Source organism: Ptychodera flava, chromosome 16, assembly GCF_041260155.1.
Source record: "Ptychodera flava strain L36383 chromosome 16, AS_Pfla_20210202, whole genome shotgun sequence".
Lineage (NCBI taxonomy): Eukaryota > Metazoa > Hemichordata > Enteropneusta > Ptychoderidae > Ptychodera > Ptychodera flava.
Window position 1 is genome coordinate 14,969,866 of NC_091943.1, and position 19,112 is coordinate 14,988,977.

The 19,112-nt window shown below is 38.2% G+C and overlaps 1 long non-coding RNA gene across 1 annotated transcript; it reads left to right on the forward strand.

Moving 5' to 3' along the window:
* The first annotated feature begins 381 nt into the window (after nucleotides 1–381).
* Nucleotides 382–13,533, forward strand: LOC139114102 (uncharacterized). The gene is made up of 2 exons (XR_011547790.1): nucleotides 382–478; nucleotides 12,014–13,533. It is a non-coding gene; the product is annotated as an uncharacterized lncRNA (long non-coding RNA).
* Nucleotides 13,534–19,112: the final 5,579 nt, after the last annotated feature.

Sequence of the window (19,112 nt, forward strand, 5' to 3'; positions counted from 1 at the left end):
AAAACGGTACACCAGAATCAGCCGAGACGAAATTGAATGAATTTCCCAATTGAGATTTTTAAAAAAAGGAGTTCAAAATTTCAAATGAAAGCAAATCTTCAGACCGCAGTGCGCATCGTCCTTAAGCTTAACAATACAACTGACAATCATTTCAAATTTCCAATATAATTGTAAACATTTACAGGTAGGCTAATTTCATATGCATCGCAACCTATCAAAGTAAACTACAGAAGTGTTGAATCTAGTCTTAAGAGCTCTAAATTATCGCAACGACAAATCTCGTTCCCGCGCTTTACCATATACGGCTGTGATAAAATTTCATATTCAATACGCAAATGGGAATTTGACTGCCCAGACTGTATATATTTGTCAGCGGTTTGGTTATTATCCTCAGTTCACTGCTAGCATCTCGGAGTACAGAACTTTTCGTCGTAGATTCCTGGGTATATTTTCGTACACAACTCAGTGCCGTATCCCGGTAAGTGTTCTAAGCGCTATCGCGTCTGTGCGTCTGTCTTTCAAGCAGGGTGACACAACATCCTCGGCATCGGTGGTTAACTGTGATCAAAGTGTAATGTTAATGTTCCAGGCGGGTGGGTACGACATGTTGTGTTACATAACAAGCTAACTCCCTTTTTATGCCCAAAGGCGTCAGATGGAATAATAGTCAGCAGGACACCTTCTCATAACTTTGAGCAGCCGTTGGCACTTTTCCCTCTCGCTGCTTACATTAAGTCTGAATCAAGGCTTCAATTATGTATATAGAGAGGGTCTTTAAACTGTACGTGCGTATTTGTATCCACGTAAGTTGTTTGAGTTTGGTTATTGCAGAGTTTTCGTTGCACACATCACTTGCGAAGAAAAAGGTAATGGTGGAATTTTGTATCATGATTTTGCACACCTTCACATACTTGTCTTCTATTTGTACATACATACATACATACATACATACATACATACATACATACATACATACATACATACATACATACATACATACATACATACATACATACATACATACATACATACACATACATACATACATACATACATACATACATACATACATACATACATACATACATACATACATACATACATACATCTTGCCAGCCAGCAAGCCAGCCATCCCTTCATCTGTTCATTATTCCTTTTATCCATCCATCCATCCATCCACCCATCCACACTGTAACAGTATAGTCTCGTACAAAGAGAACTATCTCTATTATTATCGTCTTTTTCCAACTGCAAGAAGACATTGTTAGTGACTGTAATATGTTAGTACACACGCATGTGAACTACATCATGAGTCACAGCAGACAGTGAGTTCTGAAGAATAGGAGAAATAGATTTTTCTATCGTAAAACATTCAAATTGTCACCATTAGGAAGGGATACGAATGAGAACAACGCCCGTGGAAGTTTGTAATCTCTGCTTACGTTAAATTTTCTCTGTATAAAGTGAACGATATTGTTGTAAAAGAGTGTGGGCGGCGTGGTGATTTACTTTTAAACGTTCCTTAATCGCAGGAATACGAAATATGTTGATATTTTTATCCTAGTAGATTAAACGTGGAACATTAGAATCAAGAGAAAGAAAAAAACCCGCATGTCTCGGAACATAGGAGATTGATTAATCGGTGATCGTCAGAACCCAGGGCCACTGGGGGGTCGCTTCAGTCAAACTGGTCAGCCACCAATTTGGTGTGCGCAATAAGATACATAGCGTGTAAATAATTTAGATCGAATCATTCGATTCCCTAGTCATTCTTGGGCAGGTATGGCAGTACGAATCATTTGGTTGCTTTTCATGAGGTATTCGGCACTGGCACTGTTTGGAGAACTGCATGCCATATCGGCAAATGACTCAGAGGCCCGTGAGCTTAAACTTTCGCATTATTTTCATCATTTTACTTTTTAGACAAAAACGATTTCCAGTAAATGCGCCTATTACTCAATGTTTATTCAAGGGTAGTGATTTCCATAATGAACTGCATATTCAAGTTTACCAAGGTGCCTCACTTAAATATGGCCATCTGTATGCAAGGTTGCAACCAACCCCCTCCTCCTGCCCCTAGAAAATGTTGGACATAGAGCATATCGCATTACAAGCCTTACAGAAACATCATGCTGCCAACCAAGTGGAAGGCTGGGCTCTGTATGTCCTTCATGGCGGTATCTAATCTTAATATGACGAATTTTTGAAATTGGGGGAAATATAAATTGAAAAAAGAGAGCTATTACGCATACTTACCCATAATGTTAGTATGAGAAATGAATGTTGTCGCAATGTAGTGAAATTCTACTCCTTTGAATGACCAGACTTTACATCTGAGAAAATTGCAAGATATTTCAACAGACGCAGTTGGTAGGCCATTGAAAAGCGCGCTGGCGTTCATCGATAATTTTTTTGTATGAAATTATATACATACACGTGAAGACTTTGTCTGTTTTTCTGTTCTGGTGCAACATTTTCAACGTGGTTTGACGCGTGTTTCATTCATGTTATTAAAGCATTTGCTGTTCGTCAAAACTTGCCAATACTTGACTGTCCTGGGTTCCGTGTTCAGTTTCTAAACCATGAATTTGTTTCAAGACTCAGCCACTGCCTCTTATTTCGAATTGCTCCCTATATCCAGTACAAGCATTATCCACAAACGGAACTTAGATTCCAAGGTGACCTGCTGTGAATCATTTTAAGCGCAATTACAGCGAGAGACTTCACCGATAAAAACGTGTTTTAGAAAAGCGCTATCACCACTTTAATTTTAGAACGACTGTAAATGTAAAAGTTGTGTCGTCAAGTCATTACAACCACGGAAGGGAATTGATTTCCAACTCTGTTTTGCGTTGGAAACATTCTTAACAAGATATCTGTATTCTCGAAGGAACGGTTGCGTTACACTGGAATCAAAAATTGGGATCTCAGACATTACTTACTGATTCAGCTGGGAAAACATAGGATTCTGAATTAACAGTAACCCGTATGTACATTTCATCCCCAGCAGCTGCAAATTAGTCTGACTTTGCTCAATTTTAGTTTCATTCATTTCAATCATATTTTTTTCCTAATATGTACGAGCTGTAGTGTTGATATGGCAACTCGTGGCAACATGAAATTAAAGTTAAGGTGTGTCAAATTTCACATTTGAGTACCATTTTCAGCAAGCAATATTCAAAGCTACAACCTTGCCGTATTGTATAAAGCAGAATATAGCCAACTTTCCAAATACTGAGCTTTCCTGCATCGTTAGCGATTACAGAAAAGGTTACTTATTACATGTCTCCTTAGCTCTGAGTTTCCTTACAGTCACACTAAAATGTCCACAATGTCGATCACGTTTTGGGTGCACACGAGCAAATTACTCGTACTTTAAAACTTGCTGTGACATTTCTTCTAGCATTGAGACGGGGAGACAATTGTGTGGTAGTGAGATCAAGACAATGCGGTGAGATATAGATACGGCTTCTGAGGGTTTGTTGGGTTCTCTCTAGAAATGGCAGCTATATTTAATATTCGGTTTTGGTCGTGTATTCGTAAATACATCGCCCTGATCCACAGACAAGTCAAGTTTCATCCTCTAATATCAACTTGCATATAGCATTCTATTATCGCGTGAGCCTCGGTTCGTCGAACCAGGTAGTTTTGCCGCTTTTGTTATGCAAAAGATGTCTTAACACATTCCGCTGAGACGCTCTAAAATGTTCGGATTCCCGATTCAGATATCTCGTGCTTATTAATTGAAATCGTCTATTGGCCGTCGTGGGATGAACATCCACTGTCACAAAGGCTTTTGGTATTTGCAACGTTTAGGACATTGATGAACAACTCACTGTTTGCTGTGTTTTGCGATGGGTTGCCACTATGCCCTCTGAGACACGGCTTGTTATTAAACCTTTTTAGCTTACGTGTTCATTTTCGTGATCTAATGTCGGAACGATGTCTGTCTGTTTGTCCATATGTGTGTGTGTTAGTGTGTGTATCTGTCTGTCTGTTTTTGACGTCAGATTTGGAAGACAGGTACTGTATGCTAATTGCAAGAACTGATTAGATTGTGGTTAGTGTGGCTTGCATATTCATGAAGGTATAAAATATCATTTTTTTTAATACATAGTTTGCTATGGTAATGACAGTAATGACAGTGCCGCCATATATAGCTGCAAAAAATTTCATGAAACTTTTCACAGATGACAATCTGAGAACATTATAATAATACTGTGAGTGTCATGTCAATTATCTGCTCAATTTATTTTGTAATTAGTGATATAACTCCGAAATTCCTACACTAAATTTTATGATACCTACTATAGATACTGATCTGATAGATATCTAACTGTACTGTCAGTGTCAAGTTAACAAATAGCTCATTTGCATGTTTAATGAAGATTTGTAATAAGTCATACAACTCCGAAAATACTGTACCAAACTTGATGAAATCTGCTGCAGGTACTGATCCGACAGATATCTGGGTGTTTTGTGAAGCCTTTAGTAGTGTGAAGTTAATTAAGGGTTCATTTGCATATTCAATGACTTTGTAATTAGTGATATAACTCTGAAATTATCGCACCAAATATAATAAAACTTGCTACAGATATTGATCTGATAAATATCTAATGGTCGCGTGAAGTGCTGAACAATGTCAAGTTAATTAAGGGTTCATTTGTATATTCAATGAACTTTGTAAATAGTGATAATTCTACGAAATTCCAGCATTGATTCGATGAAACGTGGTACAGATGTTGATCGAATAGATATCTAATTGTCCCATGAATTGGGCAGTGTGAAGTTAATAAACAGCTCATTTGCATATTAAATGAAGTTTTGCAATAAGTGATTTAACTCTGAAAGTACCGTGCGACAGTTGATGAAACCTGTTATATGTAATGATCTTAATGATATATGATTGTTCTGTAAAGCGTACTATGTAATTTATCTGTTGTAAACCACGTGTGCACGTTCAGTTCACATCTGGTCTTTGCTTATTTTATATCGCCGGACAAATAAAACTCACCAAAGAAAAAGAGAAAAACTACAACAACAAATAAACCAAAAAACGACCAAAAATAATCTTATGAGATTGCGTTACTAAAAATACCGCAAAACTACTTATGTACACTATAATGTGTGGGTTTTTAATTTTCCGTAAGCTATCGACGAAACTGAAGTTTGGTCATTTTCTTTCTATCAATTTTAGAAACTGGACGAACAATTAAAGCCCCAACTCAATTATCAAATTATTTGATATAAATATTATTTACTTGATGAAATATTCAATGGAAACCAAAAGAATGACAAATAGTCAATGGGCTGTTAACACATTCGCTAATGCGAGAACCTGGGATTGAGAAGGGCGCCTTTAAGCAAACAACACGTACGAAATAAAGAAACAAAGCCTTCTATTTATGAGCTTGGGTGACATCACACGGTGATGCATGTCAATTAATTTCGAAAATTAGACTTGAAATAATTTATTATGTAAACTGTGTTTCGTTCTTCTTATGATGTACACACAAGGGAAGCCTAACCATTCAGGTCTAAAGGGCCTCGGGTACAGTTTTCTGGACACTCAGATTCTTACAATGGTTCGCTACTCTGCCGCCTGCGTGGATTAATTTGAAGCCAGCCGATTAATACGGTTTTCGCTGTCTTTTTTTCAAATTAATTTCGCTCAAATCGAATGTTTATTTGTTCAGCAACTTCATCGGTGCCCAACAATGTTTCAGATGTTAGGCTGCAGTAGACCGAGCTGCTCGGCAATCTGTTTGTTTGCCGAGCTAACGCCGTGACCGCACAAGACACTCCAGTCAATCAGCTACCTGTTCACACAGGATATTTAAATAACGGAGATTACAAACCACAGCAAAGGAACAACAAGAAGCCTAGATCTTACGGTAGCTCTCATATGTTGCCAGTCATTTTGAAGACGTTAGCGGAATGGAAATTTGAAGATTCTATAATAGTTTTCAGGAATAATAGCCGCCCCCGCCCAAGTATAATCAAGTAAATTGAAAATCAAATGTTCCTTTTCTCATAGTTAAATAAAGTGATAGCCGCTTCTTGTCACTTACTAGAAAACACTGACATACGTACGTAAACAAAAACACGGCCGAATTTGAATCATAAAATCTTTCAGTTGCAACAGTCGACTTACGGTATTAGGGCTATAAAATTGTCGCCTACTGAGAATTACGCGCGGTTTTAATCAATATTTTTTTCCGCGGGGCAGAATCGTGACGATTCAATGTAGTCTGTAACACAAACTGAAGCACGTTTCGAGAATGAGTCAGGCTATCAGCCCGATGGTTAATATCGAACACCATAATTCAAAGGCATTACACCGTTCCTTGCGACAAATCAGCATTGATTACTTATCGAAGGTTTCCTAGTTTTCCTCGAAACCTATTCTTGAATTTTTAAAAATGTAGATTTTTCAGCGTCCCTGTACTTTCTCAGTGTCGTTCAATAATGACGCGTTACCACATTGATTAGACAGGATGTATAATTATAAACCGCTTGCACTTTTCGTCTTGACCTGACATTTCTTAAACCTCAACATATGTACTTTGACGGATGAAAATAGCGCTTTTGTCCTAAATGTATTGATTGCGTATATAACGTGCTGTGTCGCCTGTCCATAAAAGACAGGGCGCCCTAGCTTCGAACTCATATTGAGGATCGATCTGTCCATAGCAACAAGCATTTTATCACCGTGCCTTCGCTTGTCTGCAATTACAGTCCCCGCCTCCCGCTCCGACGGTAAGTAGATGCACCCCATATTTCTTCATGAAAGCTTACGTTCGCTCTTGTGACGAGGGAGCGCAGTAGTTCTTGGACATTGTTTTGGCAGCTACGGTGTTTCCAGATAACAACCAGCTGTTTACGTAACTTATTCACGAAACCAAATCACGGATATAGGCAAGATCCAGTGTACATTTAGGCCCAAATAACTTGAGGCTTGAATCTCGCGTCGGTAACATACTAAACTTAACCAAAGTTGGTTGGTCCCTTTAAAATAGTCTGATCATTCCGTCAACAGGAACGTTCAGTGATCAAAATGCGCGACTATTTCGCTTCGGATGTTTGTTTACTGACAGGACAATCGACAAGTTAGGCACAAGTGGAAAAAAACTGCGGAGACAAACATACTTGTATTAACGCAGGCGTTGCATACACTGGTATGGCAAAGAAGGAGAATCAGTCCAACTATAAGCTTACACAACATGTATTCCTGAGCGAGCGTTGGAGCGCATCAAACTTGAGAGCGTTGGAAAGGATAATCTGGCCACCTCATGTATCCTTGTTGTCGTTGAATACAGAAATGCAAACATCGTTGAATGTAGATAATCTGCAAACCTCAGGGTAGCAAAAGAAATGACACGATATAAAATACTTTACAATTTTGACGATTTTTTGAAACTACTTACATGTAATATTACACTGCTATAGCCAGGTAGCGTTATGCATTGTTATGAGGAGAGAGAAAATCAATATGAGCGGCATGGGCAGTATCAAACTTCAATAAGGACAGGATCGTACAAGAAGGAAATAAGACTTGGATGGTAAAGGGTTCATCAGAAATGTTACCATGATGACTTATTCGGGGACTTATAATCAATATCGCAAGAATTTTCATGCTCCTGGGCAGCGACCATCTGACAGACACCGCAACTGCCACCGTCAGCACCTTCCTTCAAGCCACAACTGAATTTCTAATACTTTCACGAGAACGTCGCTTGTTTTACATGCATTTGCATCAGTTTATTGAATTTTTTCTTCACTTTTGAAGCCTTAAACGCCGTTACTGTTGGTGAGTACTGTAGGAGTTGGAGTGGCATTGGTCGTTGTACGCCAATCAAGGTGAAAACTGTAAAATCCCGCGGGGATAATCCAAGCTTGTGATAAAAGTTATTTGCATTTAGCAGGCTTCGCAATGCAATGTCATTTTCAAATTGGCTGGCCACAATGAATGAAACGATAGATTAAAACATGGGGGAAATCTGTGCCGTCAGTCAAAGGGCCTCTTTTCCTCTCCATGGGCCCCCGCCATTTATGCTATTCTTCCCGAGATGAGCCAGCGTAATTTGTAAATTTGTTTGCCCTGATAGGGCTTTGTGCCTCATCTCCATGAAATGTGCGCGGTGACAGCCGGATAGCTGACAAAGATATCAATTCGAATTTAAGGCTATGAATGTCTTCCAGCTCCCAACGTGACATAAAAGAGCCGTGCTGGTTGTCGCTTCGGGTATAGCGGTTAGGGTATATGCAATACGGACGCTCATTGTCATGCTTTATGGGTATTTATACAAAAAAGCACACCGCTTGTCATCGTATTTAATGATCTGTCATTTAGGTCGTTTCTTCGTATCATATGAAGATATCTTCTTCCCATATGTCATGCGTGAGTTTGTTTAAATATAAAGGTACACTCCGGGGACAGACAAAACACAAAATCTGCCCATCAAGGCACATTGATATAGACGAAGCAGTGAATTACATGTTGATTGTCACCTACAATCACCAATCATAGCTATGAATGTGTTTGATTTTTCCATCAGTAACAAACCTGTCCTCTTACGGTATTTCTATAGAAGTCATGTAGAACTAAGTCCAGACTTAACGTTAGAACATAAGTGCATGCCTCGTTGTTCAATCTAAAAATATAGATATTCCCTCTTTTTGCCAGCGTTCAAAAACTGTTTGTATCCTCTTCATTGAAATCAAGGCCAGACCTTCTCCATTAGAATGCTTACTAAGATGTCAAGAAGAGATCACATGTGAGTGTTAACAAGCTTCGAGATGAATAACTTGGCAATTTTGAGCATGTGCAAACAACTAAGCATGGTACCATTATTGATATAATTGTGTACGTGGGTACTAGAATATCCACTCAATGTATGAAGAACTTACGGACATCGAAAAAGATCACGCCTGTCGCCGTAGGCGAAAATGTGACAGTTAACAAATTGCGGGTGCTTTAAGTTTCAAAATTGGCTTATTACTTTTAGCTTAGAAAAGGCACACGCGTTAAATAATTACAGATAACTGTGACACTAAGGCGGGTATTTTGCTCGTAGTTCGTGTTTTGCAGGTTCATAGGCAAGTTGACATCAATTGCGTCCAAAGCTGTCCGGATGCAATTGTGTCGGTTAGTTTGCTCAACTCCAAGATATGTAAAGTGGTATTTGCTAATTGTCACGAAAACATTTGGGCTTAAGCTAATAGAGAGTGTTTAACGACTTACGCGTTGGTAATATTTTAAGCGAACTTAAGTCTCACCAGTGATCAAAATCGTTTCACATTAAACCCTTTGAGTATCAGAAGCATTCGCTATGAATGATCGATGGAATAGCTCACCTGCCCCTCCTCTTTATCGTATATAATTATACATTTTAGTAGTTATTTGCATAGTAAAATAATAAGAGCGCGCGTCATCGCATTCTGCCGTTTATAAGCCTATATGTAAATGTTTGCTTATTTCATGAGATAATAATATGTTATGTTTACGATTGTACGACCTTAGAGTTATCTACTAGCTATTGTGTCAGTTGTGGTAGAGAATCCTGGTACCCCTTGAAGCACAGCTACTTTCTTTAGAGGGGAGAACCTAGAACGCCGTCTTTCTTTCTGCGTAACAGTTTATTACAGCATAAAGTGGGTGAGTGAATTTGAGTATTGCGATAAGATTTGCAGCATAGTGTGTTGCGTTTTTTCTGTCATACTAGCAATGCCGTTTTTCTACTACACTAAAATCTGAAGATTTCTTTCACAAGCCGGTCATTTTTAAGCGGAGACTAGCATTTTATTGCACTTTTTACAAAGTCCCTATCCTCTATTTCTTGTTCTTCACTATGATCATTTGAATAATTTCCGTTTCATATTCTGGACAAAGGTACATTAGCAAGTAGCCTACCGTTATGAGATATTATCGTGTAATTTAGACAACGTTGCTTCCAGAATCACCTTGGGGCAATCATCCCCCTTCTCTGTTGGGTTAGAAACAACAAGCATGTGAACAACTGTCAAGGAGAAATTATCGGTTTGTTTAGCGTTTAAGCAGAGCGTGCTTCGGGGTCAAACTTTTGATCCTCAAGATCTTACAATTTTTGCTGACCTGTGCAAGATTTTGTGTAAAGTTAAGTGCTTTCTGTCTTTTTTTAAAGAAAAACACGAATTAATAGGGTATCAATGTATCCTAATGCATCTTTAGGGATTCAACTACTAAAATGTTATGAAACGGATATTTTGATTAAGATATGAATAATTCGTAGAGTTCTGACAGAATTTAGCTCGTACACAAATATTACCGTTGGAGAACAACCAAAAACACATAATCCACTGCTTACTTACCGACGAATCATTCCGATGTTAAAGAATGTCGTGTTAGGAAGGGGTTCCCACTTAAGAAAAATCCAATGATATATCTATCCTTATGAAATGTAAAGCAGATTAGAAATATGGAATGCAAGTCGCCTATTGTACTCGTTTGAGAAACAATCAGTGTGTGCAACATGGATATTGCACCAAGGAGCAATTGAAAGAAGAGAAAAACCAAGGGCACTCAAGGGAAGTTGAATCTTAATCAGTTTTCAAGTTGCAAACGGGAAATCGCACATTCGAAAATATGACTGTACATCTGGGATCTAGATGGGTTGTCGAGGAAGCACGACGACACGCCTTCAATTGTACTGGGAAGACACGATTCATAGATTTTGTATGAAAAATGTATGCGTTTGACAGATATATAATGAAACCGGTGATGGCGTCCAACTTACGGTTGTACCCATCTTGTCTCCCTTTAGAAAAATATACGTGATGCCACACAATCCACTCTTTCGGTCAGCAACTTGCGTCGTAAAATCAATATACTAAATTGCCACATACTCTATATCAAAGTAGATCGATTCTTTCGCGTCAATTAACTCTTCTTTCCAAACGTTTTACCATTGTAATACGTAGTCAATTTCCCCAGGTATTTTTCTCCCTGTCTTTGGTAAACCTGTGTAGATTACTAAGCCTTAATTAACTATGTGGTCGTTTAAGTCGAAAATAATAAAAAAGAAAGTTTTGAACCGCAACCTTACAAACATTTCTCCAAAACGTCATACACGTTGAAGACAAGAAGACCGAGTTTAGATGTTCACTGTCCTTCTAGTGAAAAGACTAGGGATTGCAGATTGCGACGTGAGCAGTGTACTTCATGTTTAAGTCATGTTTAAGTACTGGTGCTTTTATTTCCGGGGAAAGTAGTAAGTTGGATGGCGTCGTTGACCCAGTACCATCTGTGTGCCTAATTAGGGATGATGATGACGATGATTATTATGGTGATGATGATGATGATGATGATGATGATGATGATGTTGTCATCGTCTTCGTTGTTGTTGTTGTTGTTGTTGTTGTTGGTGGTGGTGTTGGTGGTGGTATTGTATGATTTAGCAACGGGAAATTAACAAGTGTATTCGCATGTGATCTCTGTATATAGGCGGCCATAAGTTGTAGATATAAAGAAGACGAGGGATATTATTTTTTTCCTTCTGCGGACAACTTGGAAAAAGTCTAATTGCGGGGATCAGGATGCGGTTGTTTTCGGGGTTTCATTTTTAGCAAGAGAGAAAAATCATTCGGCGACGAGAAGGCAATTAAAGGAACTTTGCAATAAAAGGAGAGTCAGTAGTGATTTTTCCTTGTGGAGAATGGGAAGGGTGGAAGACTGGTGAGCAACAAGGGAGACCATCAAATCTAAATGGGAAGACAGCTGTCCGGGAATTCTCTTCCCTTATCAATCTGATTTTGATTAAAGTAGCTCAAAACAAATCAGATGTGTCTTCACCAGAAAGCTCCCCGGGCCAATATTTCTTGAAATTAATGCAATTGGCTGGTTTACTTTACAGGTATAAGCGACATTTACAAGATCATCAAAAAATCGTAAATTTGATAGTCGTACAAAAACTCTTTAAGAGGTGGTTATAACAGACATCAAAAAAATAAATATTTTACACGATTGTTCTTGCAGAACCAAAAAGCAACAGCAACACAGTCAAAAAGTCAACTATGACATCAAAGTATGTGGTCGTCGCTATCCTTGTCGTAATGTGTTGCGTCTCAGAGATCACAGGCAGGAGCAGATTTCCGCAAGAAAAGAGGTCGGAGGAAGACGACGCCCCCCAGAAACGCGACAGCATGTGTGTTGATTACCTGCCGAATATACCAGCATACTACAACTGTTTGTGTGACGTCTACAACATATGTGGTGACGTGGGCGGTTCGTGGTAGATGTAATGAGAAGAGGAGAAGAGCAACTGACTTTTACGCAATAGAACGTGTAAACACGTTTATCTGTACTGCGACCAATAGATATATAACTTGTAGTAACATTATAGACATTTCCATCGACATTTGACCTCTGATACTGATATTTGAAGGTTGAATACATCACGTATGCCGGGAAAATAAAAAATTTATGAAGCATTGTAAATCACTGATTGCGCCAATATTCGTTTGATAGCATATTGCCCAGTTCGCTGGTTCGTCGATGTCCTCAAGTTGTCGAGACTTGCTAGTTTGAACGTAGCGGAATCTTGAAGACTGACTAGGGATAGCTCTCTTTTTGTCAACCAAAGTATTGTTTGTATTGCCTACATGTCTGGTTGTATTTGTGCCCCTGTATGAGCATTATTATGTGTATGTGTGTGTTCCACCTTAAGAACGATTGCAACCCCAGTTTCTGCACCCACGCAAGATATTATTACATTACATGGGAGGGGCAGGGGTTGTCCCGTTCTGGTCACACTAACGTGAAAAATAGGTTTGTACGGCACATTCTCTCTCTCTCTCCTTTGACGGTACATCATGTACCATGGGACATTATATCTCCATGTGTTATAGATGGATGCAGCCCCTCAATCTTACTGTTCTGAACTGTCAGGTTGCATAATGAATATAATGATTTATTGATGACCTATGTAGCAAAATGATAACGTTTTTTCTGTACGTGTGCATTCTATCACGGCATATTTATCACATCTGTACGGATAAATGTAAGTTAAAGTTTCCATTTTTTGATAAACATCATTTCGCCCGCGAGATATTTTCCGGAAAATTACAGGACTCGCAAATTTTAATGTTGTCACATTTCCATTATCAGGAACTGTCGCATTGCTACAAGCAGAAAAACGGATTTACATTCTCATAAACCGCTCATTTATTTTTGTCATACTATCGGAATCCAAATCTTACTAATTGCAGGAGTTATATCTTTAGAACAATAGAATAGATTTGATACCATCCCAGGGTAGGTTTGTATATTGGATTTGATGTTGCGACATTATCCACAAGAAAATCTTTACTGCGTCCCGAGTGTCTTGGATAAATAAAAATAATGTGAAATCTGGTTGGCTCTTGGACAAAACATTTTTATATTGTTATTTTAAAGTGAAACTGATTTGTCTCTTCAGGCGAAAGTCCCGGCACTGCCAGTAAGTTTCCAAATGTTGGTTACTACTTTGATCTGGAATTAAAGCACTTTGAAAACTAGCCTTCATCAGTTCTAAATGTAGTGGCGTCATGTCTGTCATCGACCAGAATATATTGTAAGAAGACAGCAGATGCTCCTTAAAGTGAAATCCTTGGTCTATATAGCTAAACGAGATTGCACTAGGAATGTGGTATATTTATTGCGTGTTTGGAAGTGTTTCACCTCTCCTTGACATGTAAAGGGCACACAAATCCACAAGCGAATTTTCTCCTTGAGCGGGTTTTCTTTGGTACCCTGATATGCCATAACAATGGCAATTGTTTAAGCAACATTAGCATCCTCTTGCGGCGGTACGATTCGTGTACTGACCTGACAAAATTTGGAGTGATACTGGCGGTTTTATTGCTACGTATATATACTGTCAGGTGTTTATGCAAATGGCGGCTGCATTCTATTCTGTGTGTGTATATGTGTGTGTGTGTGTGTGTGTGTGTGTGTGTGTGTGTGTGAGTAAGTAAATATAAGTATATATAATTAAATATATTAAGTATATATTATATAAGTGTATATATATATATATATATATATATATATATATATATATATATATATATATATATATATATATATATATATATATATATATATATATATATATATATATATATGTATGTATGTATTTATATATATATGACGCCAGATGACGAAGATGACGCCAGTCTTGATTTGACCTAAGTTATCAATGTATATTGTTTGGGAAAACATGGCATGTATTTACTGAAAATGAAGGACACCGATACTGATTCTGACTTGATGCTCGATTTTATCACTGAACATACGACTGTCTCTGACTGCACTGCACAAATGCTCAACCCAGGCCCTGCCCAATCTGTTAACTGACAATAAGAAGTGTACTTTAATTGCATTAAAGTACTTTTCACGCATGGGTTTTTCACCATTTCAGATAGGCATTTATCTCCACGGAATTCTCTTGAGATTCTTGTCGAACCTGCTGACTTGTGAGATTAAACCTTTATGGTCTTATGTACAGCTACACTTCTCGGTGTCGTATTTTTTATGTGTAAATTATCGCATAAATGTGTATTATTATCACCGTCACAGAGGCTGCAGCGCCACCAACATTGATATTGTAGGCTACTAAGGGATGCATCACGATGTTTGATAACATACATGGCAAAGACACAGACTCACGCGCTTTACCTGTATTAAACAGATTTTTAGCTCTTTTACTGTTGGTAAGAGATATCAAATTCGTCGCTTTCGGTTGGATAAGATTCCCTAGTTATCAGACCGTGAAGTGTTCATCTTGAGAAGTACAACATGAATTGGAACGGCTCGCAGACTTAAGTTTCAATGAGGTGAAAACGAGAAGTCGCAGGTGTCTCTGGAGATTGTAGACGAGTAAAATACATGGTTTTATTATCGTTTAAGAACGAATGTGCTAATTAAAGCCTGAGCACTATTATATCCATGAGAGATTAACGGATCATGTAGTTGGGATCATCAATTTCAGCGCCATATTGACAATTTTAACATGGTGCGCGCACTGAACACTGTTTCAATGAAGTTTACGTTCCTAATGAACCACCACTGGCCGACGAACAAAAACAGTATACATGGGAGAACAGCGGCGGAGCTACCCCTCAGAGGAATATGGAGGCTACTGGCTGGGCATGCACACTGAAGCAGTTGTACATTTGCCTGTGTGCGTGCCCATCATGTACACATTCCACATTCATGTACCTCTAGGCATCTCGTTTTAAGTGGCGATGAACCTATAAACATGTCGAGTGAGCATGTCAAGTAAATCTACGTCATCTTGCAAACTACCGCCTTGTCTCCTCCCTTCGATACTGACGTGTGTCCTTTACTCTGACAAGAATAGAATTATCCTGGCTCACATTTCTGGAGAGATTTAATTACAGAGGCTTGGAAATCACATAGACGATAGTACATAATCGAAAATCTCTTGGTCTTGTTCAGGAATTAAAGATATTTGGGACTCTTAGACCTTCTAAGCTGAACCAGATGCGCATTAATGTCGCCTCGTGAAATTAGATCCGTCAAATTACTAATGGTACGATGTTATTTGCGGTTGAAGTAATAGAATCTGTGCTTTAAATTTCGCCGTCTAGCAGCTCAATTAGCTTTCCCTAGGAGATACATACCTCCGTATTAAAACAACTTAAATTGAAAGGTTTGTAAGGTACACCGATATATTTTCTAGCCTTCTGTATGCTGAGTCACTGATTCCCAAGTTATCAGTAAGACGGATAAAAGGCAACGTGTGACGATCAACACTCATTTTCACGATGGACCAGAGATCAGGATTAAAAAAACGGGATTAAAATACTAGAATAGGAGCACTGAAAGCAAAGACATTTCAAAACACAACCCTTCGTCAGTAAGTGATTAAAAAGGGCAGAAAACGAAGATAGAAGAAGAGACTGAATTCATTAAAACAATTGACAAAGTAGCAGCCAGGGGCGCGAACGGGTTGAAAGTCGATGAACAGAACGCCAATACCAGCTGGTGTCGGTGTACCAAACTTGTAAATTAGAGACTTTTTCGTTGGTTGGACGAGCTGTTTCTTTACGTTGAATAGAAAGTAAACCCAAGATACCCATTTCAGCCGTACAGCAGTGTGGAGAGGTACAAAATGCCTGGCCATAGGATAACCGTTTACGATACGACGGCGTTCTGTCAATCTATATCTATCTATCTATCTATCTATCTATCTATCTATCTATCTATCTATCTATCTATCTATCTATCTATCTATCTATCTATCTATCTATCTATCTATCTATCTATCTATCTATCTATCTATATATATATATATATATATATATATATATATATATATATATATATATATATATATATATATATATATATATATATCTTTCGCTTCTTCTTTCTTAAGATTGCAGGATGTATGAAACTTAAGTAAAAGATATTATTACTTCGTACTTGAATTAATTTGTGCTATTATTTATAACGCTCTGCTTTAGCATGGAGCACTGTAATTTCCTACGACGACACCTGTATACTTCGATATATATATATATATATATATATATATATATATATATATATATATATATATATATATATATATATATATATATATATATAGTTATATTATTATTATTATAGACTTTATTTCGGACTCATTGTCCATATAACAACAAAAGAAAATCTGGTGATAAATATACACAGCTTGGTTAAGTTATACAAAAAGAAGCTTGTTCCATAGCTTTATCATTTCGGAGTTTAAATATAATGAGTCATACACATATCGTACAATATCATTACTGCTTCTCAGAAGTCTTTGCTGTAGACCATAAATTTGCCTTCTTAGCAAGGCATCAAAGTTATTGATTCTGTAAGATATAAACATAGAGCTTGCACTACTACGTTTATCATAACCCAATAAAAGACGAGCAGCATTATTGTAAGCAACTTTCAATTTCCCCATAATATTAACAGAATATTTCATCCAAATTGGACCGCCATACAATTGATTACAATATGTTTTGAAAAGAACACTCTTGACTTCAAAAGTACATCGAGAAAATTTACTCATAAGCATATTAGCTGATATATAAAAGCATCTCATCTGTCGCTCGATATCGTCATCATCTCGAAAGTGATCTTTGAGAACAAAACCCAAATAAGTCTTCTTTGTGACAAATACTAATTTAACTCCATTGAGATACACAGAAGGAATGTGACGAATCATAGATGAATCGCATCTCACACACATACATTTGGTCTTTTTGTTATTAAACAAAATATCATGAGTATCACCATAGTCACTACAAATATTGACTAACTTCTGAGTTCCCTTGACAGAAGGACTAATCAGACAAATATCATCAGCATACATTAAATGATTGACGAAAGTCCTCCAATGTTACAACCTGTTTTGGAATTAGACAGCATAAAGCTCAAATGATCAATATAGATATTAAAAAGCTTTGGTGACAAGATCCCACCTTGCTTTACACCATTGGAGACAGTAAAACCACTGGAGGTACATGCACCCCAGCGAATAAAAGTCTGTTGAGTTCGATACCATCTCAGGAGAAATCTGACAAATCTGACAAAATACACTGGTACTTTGCGATCAATCAACTTTTTGAAGAGAACCCAATGGTTGACTCTGTCAAATGCCTTGGAGGCGTCCATGAAAGTGACAATGACATTACTACCATGCTTTCTATAGTAATTGATTACTTCTTTAAGTACAAAGACACACATATCGGTCGAGTGACCGGATTTGAAACCAAACTGGTAATGTGACGTTTCAAGATAACATTCAATATTTCTAAGTAAAATTAATTCCATAAGCTTAGAAGCAATTGTCGAAACTGCAATCGGACGATAGTTACTTTTGTCATTGATATTGTTGTTTTTGTCCTTTATGATGGGAACTAAAACAGTATCGGATAGGCGACTAGGGCAAACATTATGCACAAACATCGCCATAAAACACATACTGAGCCTAAAATGGAAACTTTACTGCTAGCATACATAAAATGCTCAGCTGCGAGATAGTCAGGGCCAACAGATTTACCAGCCTGTAGTTTCCCTATGGCATCACTAATGTCACTGGGGTAAACAATGAAATCATTTTCGAGAGTACACTTTTCAACAACATCTAACACAAACTTCTGGTCATGTGTCGTATTCACTGAGTTGTAAACGCCATAGTAATGGTTACGCCACATATCAGCAATAACAGCTTCGCCAGTACAGCCACCCACATTGGACGGACGTGTCTCTTGCTCTCTCCTGATTTTTACCTGCTTTTAACTGTACAGTCTGTGCATTTAGTCTGTGCATTTTTTTCTCCGTCGTCGTCAAGTCAAGTTTAGATGCTGTATGTCAAGTCTTGTTCCTGTATGTTCTGTTCCTGCGTTGTTTTGGTGTATTTTTATCAACGGTGTTGGAGGTTGCGTGAAGTTTCCTTGCTGAATTTTTGTGCGAGTTACATTTTGCAGCCACCTGGACAGTGAACCTTTGTTGTCAGTGCGGCGTGTCACCACTGCCACGTTCCTGCCACGTTGGACCTCAGCCCTGACAAAAGATTACCGCATCCAAGCTGCCGAGTGAGTGAGAAGAGTGAGTATTACGCCCATAGATATAAGATTAGTGTATTTCGAAGATCATGCCATCGCCAAGAAAGACAACCGCATATGAAAAATAGTTTCTCAGCACTAAGCGAGAACGATAGTGAAGCCAAGAATGAGAACTCTGTCAGTAAAGTCATATCTGAAGCAGTTGAACATGCTGTAAATGAGAGCTCGCAAAAGGTGTCTGGCCAACCAAAAGACTCTAAATCATCGAGCTACAATACCCGTAACAGCAATGCCACAATGGTTGCAGACATTGTTTGCCAAGTCATTCAATATATACAACCCCTACTTGTCTCAGTTGTTACAGCCGCAGTGAATGCCTCTACTCAGCAATTACTGGATACCCTAGCTACCACCGAACAGAACCAAAAAGACGAGCTTAAGTCAACTCAAGAGTCACAAGCAAGGCTCAGAAGTGAAGTGCAGCTTCATAAATTCGACATGGACAAACTTGAACAGTATGGCCGTAGAGA